This window comes from Bos mutus, chromosome 10 (assembly GCF_027580195.1).
Source record: "Bos mutus isolate GX-2022 chromosome 10, NWIPB_WYAK_1.1, whole genome shotgun sequence".
NCBI classification, from domain to species: Eukaryota; Metazoa; Chordata; class Mammalia; order Artiodactyla; family Bovidae; genus Bos; species Bos mutus.
In genome coordinates, this window is record NC_091626.1 from 22595660 (window position 1) to 22608050 (window position 12391).

At 43.7% G+C, this 12391-nt stretch overlaps 1 protein-coding gene across 1 annotated transcript in view; it reads left to right on the forward strand.

The window, feature by feature from the left end:
* Positions 1 to 12391, forward strand: part of PROX2 (prospero homeobox 2) — a 30203-nt gene that overhangs the window by 1682 nt on the left and 16130 nt on the right. The gene's annotated exons all lie outside the window — the stretch shown is intronic.

Sequence of the window (12391 nt, forward strand, 5' to 3'; positions counted from 1 at the left end):
GTGTTCTTGCGTGGAGAATCTCAGGGACGGCAGAACCTGGTGGGCTGCCGTCTATGGGGTCGCACAGAGTCGGACACGACTGAAGCGACACAGCAGCAGCACTGTATAAATTTAAGATAGCGTAACTTGATTTATGCATCTCATGAAGTGATTATCACAAAAAGTTTAGCGAGCATCATCTCAGCATTCAAAAAACTAAGATCTTGGCAATCCATTCCTATCACGTTATGGCAAATAGACGAGGAAAAAATGGAAACCGTGACAGACTTAATAAAGTCTCCAAAGTCACTGCAGACGGTGATTGCAGCCATGAAATTAAGAGACACTTGCTCCTTGGAAGAAAAGCAATGACAAACCTAGACAGCATATTGAAAAGCAGAGACATGCTTTGCGGATAAAGGTCTATCTAGTTAATGCCATGGTTTTTCCAGGAGTCATGTACAGCTGTGGGAATTGAACCATAAAGAGGGCTGAGGCTCTCCAATTGTGGTGCTGGAGAAGACTGTTGAGAGTCCCTGGACTGCAAGGAGATCAAACCAGTCAATCCTAAAGGAAATCAACCCCAAATATTCATTGGAATGACTGATGCCGAAGCTCTAATACTTTAGACACCTGGTGCAAGAGCCAACTCTTTGGGAAAGACCCTGATGCTGGACAGATTGAGGGCAGGAGGAGAAGAGCACAGCAGTGGATGAGATGGTTAGATAGCATCACTCACTGACTCAATGGACATGAGTTTGAGCAAACTCTGGGAAATAGTGAAGGGCAGGGAAGTCTGGAGTGCTGCAGTCCATGGTGTCTCAAGGAGTCGGACATGACTTAGCAACTAAACAACAAATCATCTCATATAGATACAAAATTAAAGAAAATTTAAAAAAAAAGTTTTTCTTGTGATGAGAACTCTTAGCAGTTGCGCTCTTTAAAACATTCATATATATTAATAACATGCAACATAATTTATCATATTGTACATTGCATCCCTAGTACTTATAACTGGAAGTCCAATCCCCCTTCCTCTGGTAACCACAAGTCAGATTTCTCCATATGTTTGTTTGTTTTTGAAGTATAATGTATCCCCAGCACCTAGAACAGAGATTGTGATAGTTAAGATGTGCAGTAAAATTTTCTGGGCTGAATTGGACTGCCCTGCTTCAAAGTGAAAGCACATGGCACTCCCTCTATTCTTTAGCTTCCCCTCCTCTTGAAGCCCCAGGCTCCTGAGTATTCACTTTCATAGTTCACTTTTCTAATAGAAAAGGTGTTCTATAGGCTTCTGGTTGAATTAAGAATGAATGAATGTAAAAAAAAAGAATGAATGAATGAGCCGCTTGATGCCTACTCATGTTGGTTTCTTTAGTTGAGTCCACTTGCCTGGTCCTTAGGAACTTTCTGGTGCCTTCAATGATGCAAACCCTGAAAGCACTTCCACTGGAATTCTGGAAGGGTGAGCAGAAGCCCTAACTTGAAATAGAGAAAACATCCTTGCCCTGCCGCTGCCCCGATCAAGTCCTCAGCATCCTTCACCTGCTGCTGCTGCTGCTAAGTCGCTTCAGTCGTGTCCGACTCTGTGCAACCCCATAGACGGCAGCCCACCAGGCTCCCCCGTCCCTGGGATTCTCCAGGCAAGAACACTGGAGTGGGTTGCCATTTCCTTCTCCAATGCATGAAAGTGAGAAGTGAAAGTGAAGTCCCTCAGTCGTGTCCGACTCTTAGCGACCCTATGGACTGCAGCCTACCAGGCTCCTCCGTCCATGGGGTTTTCCAGGCAAGAGTACTGGAGTGGGGTGCCATTGCCTTCTCCGATCCTTCACCTGCATTATTTTAAAAGGCTTCCCCAAAGGACCCAGGAGGCCACTCCCAAATTCTCTTAACTTATTCTCCACACCTGTGTCAAAGATGTCTTTGAAATGCAAATCTAATCCTGTCATTTCCCTGCTTAAAGTCCATAGGTGCATCTCCCTATCAGTGGGATAAAGTCCAAACTCTTCAGTTTGACCTGGCTTCTGGCTATATTGTAATCCTCTCTCAGTTCAGTTCAGTTCAGTCTCTCAGTGGCCACTGCTGAGTTTTCCAAATTTGCTGGCATATTGAGTGCAGCACTTTCACAGCATCATCTTTCAGCATTTGAAATAGCTCAACTGGAATTCCATCACCACCACTAGCTTTGTTCGTAGTGATGCTTTCTAAGGCCCACTTAACTTCACATTCCAGGATGTCTGGCTCTAGGTCAGTGATCACACCATCGTGATTATCTGGGTTGTGAAGATCTTTTTTGTATAGTTCTTCTGTGTATTCTTGCCACCTCTTCTTAATATCTTCTGCTTCTGTTAGGTCCATACCATTTCTGTCCTTTATTGAGCCCATCTTTGCATGAAATGTTCCCTTGATATCTCTAATTTTCTTGAAGAGATCTCTAGTCTTTCCCATTCTGTTGTTTTCCTCTATTTCTTTGCATTGATCGCTGAGGAAGGCTTTCTTATCTCTTCTTGTTATTCTTTGGAACTCTGCATGCAGATGATTTTATCTTTCCTTTTCTCCTTTGCTTTTCGCTTCTCTTCTTTTCACAGCTATTTGTAAGGCCTCCCCAGACAGCCATTTTTCTTTTTTGGATTTCTTTTCCATGGGGATAGTCTTGATCCCTGTCTCCTGTACACAATGTCACAAACCTCAGTCCATAGTTCATCAGGCACTCTATCTATCAGATCTGGTCCCTTAAATCTATTTCTCACTTCCATTGTATAATCATAAGGAATTTGATTTAGGTCATACCTGAATGGTCTAGTGGTTTCCCCTACTTTCTTCAATTTAAGTCTGAATTTGGCAATAAGGAGTTCATGATCTGAGCCACAGTCAGCTCTCGGTCTTGTTTTTGATGACTGTATAGAGCTTCTCCATCTCTGGCTGCAAAGAATATAATCAATCTGATTTCGGTATTGACCATCTGGTAATGTCCATGTGTAGAGTCTTCTCTTGTGTTGTTGGAAGAGGGTGTTTGCTATGACCAGTGGGTTCTCTTAGTAAAACTCTATTAGCCTTTGCCCTGCTTCATTCCATACTCCAAGACCAAATTTGCCTGTTACTCCAGGTGTTTCTTGACTTCCTACTTTTGCATTCCAGTCCCCTATAATGAAAAGGACATTTTTTTGAGTGTTAGTTCTAAAAGGTCTTGTAGGTCTTCATAGAACTGTTCAATTTCAGCTTCTTTAGCGTTACTGGTTGGGGCATAGACTTGGATTACTGTGATATTGAATGGTTTGCCTTGGAAACGAACAGAGATCATTCTGTCATTTTTGAGACTGCATCCAAGTACTGCATTTCGGACTCTTTTGTTGACCATGATGGCTACTCCATTTCTTCTAAGGGATTCCTGCCCGTAGTAGTAGATATGATGGTCATCTGAGTTAAATTCACCCATTCCAGTCCATTTTAGTTTGCTGATTCCTAGAATGTCTTGCCATCTCCTGTTCAGATTAGAGTAGAGAGGATTTCCAACAAATTTGGAAAACTCAGCAGTGGCCACAGGACTGGAAAAGGTCAGTTTTCATTCCAGTCCCAAAGAAAGGCAATGCCAAAGAATGCTCAAACTACCACACAATTGCACTCATCTCACATGCTAGTAAAGTAATGCTCAAAATTCTCCAAGCCAGGCTTCACCAATACGTGAACCATGAACTTCCTGATGCTCAAGCTGGTTTTAGAAAAGGCAGAGGAACCAGAGATCAAATTGCCAACATCTGCTGGATCATGGAAAAAGCAAGAGAGCTCCACAAAAACATCTATGTCTGCTTTATTGACTATGCCAAAGCCTTTGACTGTGTGGATCACAGTAAACTGTGGAAAATTCTGAAAGAGATGGGAATACCAGACCACCTGACCTGCCTCTTGAGAAACCTGTATGCAGGTCAGGAAGCAACAGTTAGGACTGGACATGGAACAACAGACTGGTTCCAAATAGGAAAAGGAGTACGTCAAGGCTGTATATTGTCACTCTGCTTATTTAACTTATATGCAGAGTACATCATGAGAAACGCTGGGCTGGAAGAAACACAAGCTGGAATCAAGATTGCCAGGAGAAATATCAATAACCTCAGATATGCAGATGACACCACCGTTATGGCAGAAAGTGAAGAGGAACTAAAAGGCCTCTTGATGAAAGTGAAAGTGGAGAGTGAAAAAGTTGGCTTAAAGCTCAACATTCAGAAAACGAAAATCATGGCATCCGGTCCCATCACTTCATGGGAAATAGATGGGGAAACAGTGGAAACAGTGTCAGATTTTATTTTTGTGGGCTCCAAAATCACTGCAGATGGTGACTGCAGCCATGAAATTAAAAGACGCTTACTCCTTGGAAGGAGAGTTATGACCAACCTAGATAGCATACTGAAAAGCAGAGACATTACTTTGCCAACAAAGGTCCGTCTAGTCAAGGCTATGGTTTTTCCTGTGGTCATGTATGGCTGTGAGAGTTGGACTGTGAAGAAGGCTGAGCGCCGAAGAATTGATGCTTTTGAACTGTGGTGTTGGAGAAAACTCTTGAGAGTTCCTTGGACTGCAAGGAGATCCAACCAGTCCATTCTAAAGGAGATCAGTCCTGGGTGTTCTTTGGAGGGAATGATGCTAAAGCTGAAACTCCAGTACTTTGGCCACCTCATGCAAAGAGTTGACTCATTGGAAAAGACTGTGATGCTGGGAGGGATTGGGGGCAGGAGGAAAAGGGGAGGACAGAGGATGGATGGCTGGATGGCATCACTGACTCGATGGACGTGAGCCTGAGTGAACTCCGGGAGTTGGTGATGGACAGGGAGGCCTGGCGTGCTGTGATTCAGGGGGTCGCAAGGAGTCAGACACGACTGAGCGACTGAACTGAACTGACTGGCTATACTGCAATGCTCTCCCTACTTGCACACCCCCATTCTCACGGCTTCTGAGCTTTAATAGCTTTATTGCACTCCTTCACACCTTTGCCTGGGCTGTTCCCAACTCCTGTTCCCTTGCTGCTGCTGCTGCTGCGTTGCTTCAGTCGTGTCCAACTCTGTGCAACCCCATAGACGGCAGCCCACCAGGCTCCCTCGTCCCTGGGATTGTCCAGGCAAGAACACTGGAGTGGGTTGCCATTTCCTTCTCCAATGCATGAAAGTGAAAAGGGAAAGCAAAGTCACTCAGTCGTGGCCGACTCTTAGCGACCCCATGGACTGCAGTCTACCAAGCTCCTCCGTCCATGGGATTTTCCAGGCAAGAGTACTGGAGTGGGGTGCCATTGCCTTTTCCTAGGCACTCCTAATCATCCTCTAAATACCTTTTGAATCCCTTCTGAATCCCATGTAGCAGAATTAACATCTTTTCTGTTTTTCCAAAGCATGTGCCTGTGTCTCTACATTGCAATGTAATAACATTTTTACCTGTCTGTCTCCTCAACTGGGAAGAGTAGCAGGAGGAAAGAGTTGACTGTGTTTTCCTGAATGCTCTGCACAGGATGCAGTCTCTGGTATTCCATAGGTACTCAATAAATACAAATGGAATGAATACATACTGCCATGCTGACAACACTGATGGATGCAGCTAAAGAATCCAAAAACAGTAATCAGGAGTCGTGGCAATCTTTGCAGGGGTAGCTGTTAATATTTCTTAATAGCTACTTAATTTTTGCAGTTTTCAATAATTAGTTTTTGAGATTCTCATTGACAGATTAGAAGCTCAGGCCTGGACAATGTGGCAAAGCATTTCTCCTGGAGTTTCAGTCATCACCCAAGTTAATTAGATGTTACAGTATCAGATACTGCACACATGTAGGAGTGTACATGTGTGTGTACACACGTATGTGGTAACATGTAAAGTTTATCTCACAGGATAAAGGTAGAAACTAATTTTCTTGAAATTCTCATATAAGCTCCCGTGGAGCCCAAGGTCCACCCCAATCAGCTTACACCTTCTGTATTTAAAGCCTCCCAGGACACAGCATCATCTATTGGGACAGGAGTTGATGACTACAAGTTCATAAACTTGTGTTTATGGCAGGGGTCCTAAGAAAATTTTTAAATTTTTATGGTAAAATATATATTCAAAATGGCATATAAAATACATGTGTGTGATTTAAAGGAAAGGAATAAAAAAGAATACCCATGCTCACCATGCAACTTAAGAAATGACAAAGCCCTGTGTGACCCTCCTTGCTGGTCATCCCAGAGTTAACCCCTGCTATACTGGACTATATATTAACCATCTCGTTTTCATCGCAGTTTCAGTACATGTTTTTGGCTCTTTAAACTGAGGAAAACATGTATCTACTTTCAAATTGTACAAGAAAAAAGTATGTATTTCTAGGAAGAATAAATGGCTCAGTTAATTAAAAAAAGAAAAAAAACACCGCAGAGAGGACATGTGCATGCATGCTCAGTTGTGTTGGGTCTTTGCAATTGAACCTATGTCTTCCTGCATCAATAGGCAGATTCTTTACCACTGTGCCACTTGGGAAGCCCCACAAAGAGGGCAGCTCAGCCTAAATAATACACACAGTCTAATTTTTCTTTAACTGAAATCCTCCAGTATTCATAAGTGTGGCCTGAACTTCACACTCGCATCCTTTCTTACATTTTTCCTAATATTTACCAGATGGTAGATGGGGCTAGAGCCTGGGGTCCATAGAGACTGTATCTATATTCTCTTTGTATTCTCATGATACCCAGATTCCATCCATCTATCTCTTCATTCATTTGTAATTAAAAATAATGGATAGATAAGTACTCAGCAATAATCTAGACATTTTGGTCTATTTTTAAATGCAATATAAATGGAATCACAGTACCTGTATCATTCTGTGACTTAAGTCTTTCACTCAACATTATGTTTTGAGGACTTATCCATGGTGAATTGAGCTTTAAGCTCATCGATTTTCATTGCTGCGTTTCACAACATTCACTTTACTTCCCAAACTGAAGGAGAAGTTGCTAAAATTCAAGTGATGTTTGGGGGAAGTGATTTGGTCAGTGAGTTCTCCCCAGCTCTGCCAGAGAAGGGGGCTTTGGGCCCAGCAAATGACCTCCCCTACGGTTTCCAGACCTCTGCTGGAGGGAGAAGTCACATAGCTTTCCTGCAGAGCTGAGATGCCATGTTTTTGGTGCTGAGCTGGTTTCCATATCCTCAAGAAACTTGAGGACAGGGAGAAAAATGATCCCTTTGGTGCTGACTCCCTGGAGAACCTGGAAGCAGAGGTCGGGAGCGCTATGTAATGGGAGAAGCTGGATAATTCAGTCTCAAAATTTCAAGAGGCTCTGTGGATCCTTAGGCAACAGCAGAAGAGATGGCATTTCAAGAAGGTCCTCTCTGAGCTGGCTCTTCTGCGCATCTGAGTTAGGGTGGGAATGGGAGATGGCAGGGGGCAGCCAACCAGCTCCGGCCTCTATCTGCATATTCATCAGCCCCTCCCACCCCCCCACACTGGTTGGCTGTGCTAGTCAGCCCCCACTGTCCCCAGTGCCTGCGGCTGCTTCGGCTGCTTTGGCTTCGGAGCTGGGTCTGTCAGATAGTGCCTTGCCCTGAGAAGAGGTGGGAGGCTTCCCTCACCCAGCCACAGGCACCTGGCCTGCCTGGGGAGGAAGCAGGGAAACCAAAATCACTTCCTGACCATGGCTCTGTGCCCAAGGCTGGTAAAGGGTGGGCTGCTGCAGCTCCTTGGATGGTGAACCCCACCTGGCTGAAGAGCCTAGGACTGGACCTCCCCGAGGGCATCTTCTCCGTGAGTAACACCCTCTCTTCTGTTTACCTTGCTCAAGTACTTTTTTGGATGACTATGGAATGCTTGCTATGAAAAATTTCAAGTATTCAGAAAAGTGTAGAGATAAGGGTAACTATACCCATCTATACACCCTTCACCTAGATTAATCATTGTTCACATGTTGCCGTATTTGCTTCATCTCCTTTTGTTGGCTGAAACACTTTTAAGCAAATCACAGACCCTGAAACTTTTCACTCCTAATACCTCATTCTCTAATACCCTGGAATGCATCTCCAAGCGGGTTTGTTTTTTCATTTTTTTAAGATTTGTTGATGTGGAAGTCTAGAGTTTGTTAAGACATTTCTTCTTCTTTATGGTTTGGTTTTTTGGCCCCGAGGCATGTGGGATCTCAGCTTCCCAACCATGGATCGAACCCACACACCCTGCATTAGAAAGTGAAGTCTTAACCACTGGACCACCAGGAAAGTCCCTTCGAGCAGGTTTGAAGCACTTCTTTCATTAGATTCTCAGACAGTCTTGAGTGAGGGAGTGATGACCATCCCTATTTTAGAGAAGCAGACAAGGCAGAAAATGTGGCTTGAGGGCAAATGGCTGGGAGTGGAGCCCAGACCTACTGACCGTCAGCTCAGCGCACCCATCTCAGCCACAAGAAAGGGACTCTCCCGCTGAGCTGTGTCGTTCTAGACAGCACTGACACATGGCAGCCACTGTGTAACCTTGGGCATGTCATGCCACCTCTCTGGGCTTCAGTGGCCTCATCCATAAAGCAAAGGCCTGGCTTGACGATCACGGATCGTCAGTGATGTTTTCACTGATTTTCAGAAAATACAATGTAAAGAGTTGTGTGTGTGTGTGTGTGTGTTTTAATGAAGCTGGATATTATGCCAGTCCTCTTTTTTTAAAACAGGGTGGTTAAGATTCTTTTTTTATGAAATAAAATGAGAGTAGATTTCAGTCTTTGTACACTTATTTTTTGTGCCCTTACCTGCAAATAAAGTGTCAGCAACTCTCAGGCTGATCCTTTTTTTAATTATTACTTTATTAATGATTGAAATCTAAAAGTCTGGAAACACTGTGCCAGGGCATCCCTAAGCCCATTCCAGTGCTAAAGTGCTAAGACTATGGGGCCTCCCAGACCTGCCCTAGGGGGAAAGGAAGCTTCAATTTAAGAAACACCTATGATCAGTGCTAGAGAGTGTAAGTTCAGGCACTGGGCATGTGTTAACATCTGCAAAACCCCTAGGAAATGGCATTGTTATCAACGCCATTTCACAGACAAAGAAACTAAGGAAAGAGGCAAAGTTAACTTGCATGAGAGCTGGTGAATCCAGCACCAGTAGATGACTCCATAATTCATGAGCACTAGTCACACGGACCACCAGGGCTTCTGAAGTGATTGTATCTCAGTCTGTCAATGGTCAGGGCTGTGCCTACTGGGCCATCAGTCTGACCTCCTCTCACCATTTCCACTATCGGCCAGTGCAGCAGGGAGAGCTACTCAGGGCTGGACCAGAGATGAACGGGCGCCTCTGCTCCTGCCCACAGCCACAGGAGACTAACGCAGGGGGCCCCAAGAAGATGAAGAGAGGTGAGGTCATGTGTGAAAACACCTTAGTAGAATATAAAAACACTGTATGTCCTTGAGATATACCACCTAGCACAGGTCTTAGGTGGCAGCTAAAGCTTGCTGAGCCTGCTAAGGACTTGGATGGAAAGCTGTTCAGAAATACCATAGGTCAGGCGAAAATGCATTTGTATATAAACGTGTGATTAAGTGATCGTTACTGTGAAGCACTGGTGGTGGGCCCTTAGATCTCATGATAATCTGCTCAGGAGAGGCTGTTTCAGGATAAGGCACTTCCTTCCATATTTCTCCAACCATCTTGGGGCAGTGATCTACTAGGCTGGTCCAGTCGAAATCCAATTGAGTCTAGGAAGTGAATGAACAAAATCCTGCAAAGACAAACACTACATTTTCCCAACCCAAACTTGGCAGGAACATTATCAAGGAAGTAACAATAAACCTCGTCTAAACCTTGGGCTGAGCATCAGTCACAGGGATGAGAATGAGTCAGTGTCTCTTGGGCTTCACATGGTGCCTCTTATCTAAGGACTCCCCATGGCCAACCTTGTTTTATTGACTGGTTCTCAGTGGCCCTGCTGGAGTCTGTAAGAAGTGTTTGCTGTTCCGCCAAGTGTGGACACATCACAGAAGGAGAGACATAGCCTGTGAGCTGCTGGTCTCACCCTAGCCCACCTTGTGGGCAGCTCTTCCCCTTTGTCCTCTTGGGGAAGAGCTTTTGGGAGATCTCGAGAGCGATTCCACGGAAGGGCACAAACTCACAGGGAGAAAGGTTCTCAGGTCAGGAGGTGATCTGTGTAATTGAGAATACCCCAGACACTGACTTTTCAGCTGGTGCCCATGACCTCAAACACTTCAACTGAAAAGAAATGACACAGAGCTTCTTTCTTATGTCTGTTATTTACTTGAAATTCAACCTCGCCCGCATTTCACCCTTTCTAGTTATAAGATCCTATATAACTTTGCAGTGATCTTATGAGGCCTGAGTTCTGTGCTTGTGTTTGTGGCTGAATTTGCTTCTCCAGTGGGGCTTTTCCTGTCTGGTGCCCAGAAATGTATGTCTGGGAAAGAAAAATGCCTGTTTTGTTTGTTTGTTTTAATAGATCCTATTTTTTAGAGCAGTTTTAGGTTCCTGGCAAATTAACCAGAAAGTACGGAGATTTCCTATATATTCTCTGCCCCTAAATATTCACAGCATCCCCTATAAATGCAAGTTTTTAATTATTCAAGGCAAGGGATCCTTTTTTAAATTACAAGAGTGAGAACATACTCATTAAAAATATGGAAAATACAGAAAAGTTAAAAAAAAAAGAAATTGAGAAAAAAATTACCTAAGGTTCCATCACCCCCAAAGAAGTATTGCTAACAATTTAATATATTTCCTTCTCATGCTTTTTTTCTTTGTATTTTTAATGTGATTTTTCTCTCCCCCTATTTATTATAAAGTAATATCCTACAAACTCTTCTTAAACATGATTTTTTAAATGACTGCATGACATAGCATCACATAGATGATACCATACTTTATAATTTATTTAACCATTCTCTAGTCTTATAAATAATAATAAGGTAATCATTGTTACATAAATCTGTGGGTATCACATCAATTTTCTTTTTTAAGTTTTAAAAATATATATATTTTTTTAATAATGTCTTGATTTTACTTCTTAGATGTAGAGTCATTGACCCAAATGGCATAAACATGTTTAAGTTTCATAATATATGCAACATAACTATTTCTCCCCAAATATATGAAAAATGAGCAAGAGATACAAATTATGAGATAACATTTTCACCTATCATGTTGGCGAAGATTTAAAAGGCTGACACTGACAAAGAACTGACATGCTCAGTGTTGGTGAGGATGAGATCATATGTGTTCTTTTAAAGATATGTTGGTAAGAGAGCAAACTATTTAAAAGTATATGTACAAGTAATGCATGAGTACCTTCTGATGAAACTTCAATTAATACAGAAATATACAGTTAAAATGAAAAATTCTCCTTCAGACCCTCATCTTTACTTCCAATCAGTTGGTACATTTCTGGAGAGCAGGTGGATGACAAGTATGAAAGTTTAACATATACCTAGTTTTTGACCCAGAATTTCCACTTCCAGAAATGTAACATAAGAAAATAATATGTTTCCAAGGATATAGATAGGAGTGTTCATCTCAATACCATCTCAATAATAATAATGAAAATAGCTAACACATCAGCAACTGACTATGTACCAGGAACTGTTCTAAATCCACGACATACATTAACTCATTGGATCCTTACAACAGCCCTATGATAACAGTGCACACTATGGTTATTCCTGGTTTAGTGAGAGGAAGGCTGAGGACCAAGAGGTCCCAAAGCTAGTAAGTGGCTCTAGGGATTCAATCTGGGCAGGCAGCCCTATGTCTGGGTCACGGAGTGGCCACTCGTGGTCTCCTCTGCAAATGAGCTCCATCATCAAGTGCCCTCATCCCTGCCAGCTGTGACCATGGGTTTCTGTCGAGGTTCCCACCAGCCCACAAGCAAGAGCAAGGCAGCCAGCCGCTCCAGCAGCTCGGCTGGTGGCCACCCATGACCACAAGGGCTCCCTGGGTTTCACTTTCAGTAACAACTTTTGCAGAGGTGCCCAGTACCCTGGGGACACCAGCCCCTACTACCCCAGTCCCCTCAAGGTCAACTTGGGCACTGATGGGCCACATTCTTTTTCAAGAAGTCCACACCCCTATTCATGGCCACAGTGTTGAAGTCCTCAGTCCCCCAGCGTCCAACTGCATGGTCACCCATGACCTGGCTTGGAAAACCATGAGGAAGCAGCAGCCTGTTGGCCAGCCCAACAAAACCAATGCCAGGCCCCCGTCCAGAGTGGCCACCTCCAGCCACCAGGCTTCCTTCCAAGGCTCTAGGCACTAAGAGCCCTGCCCCACCCCTCCCCTTCCCCCAGCTCCCCACCTCAAGACTTCACAGGCAGTAGCCAGCAGAAGCAGCTCCATTCTTTAATATCAAAGCAGCAGAATGCCAAAAAGGAAGTTAAGAGGATCTCCTTCTTTACTATTCAAGCCACACAAGAACCTTCCC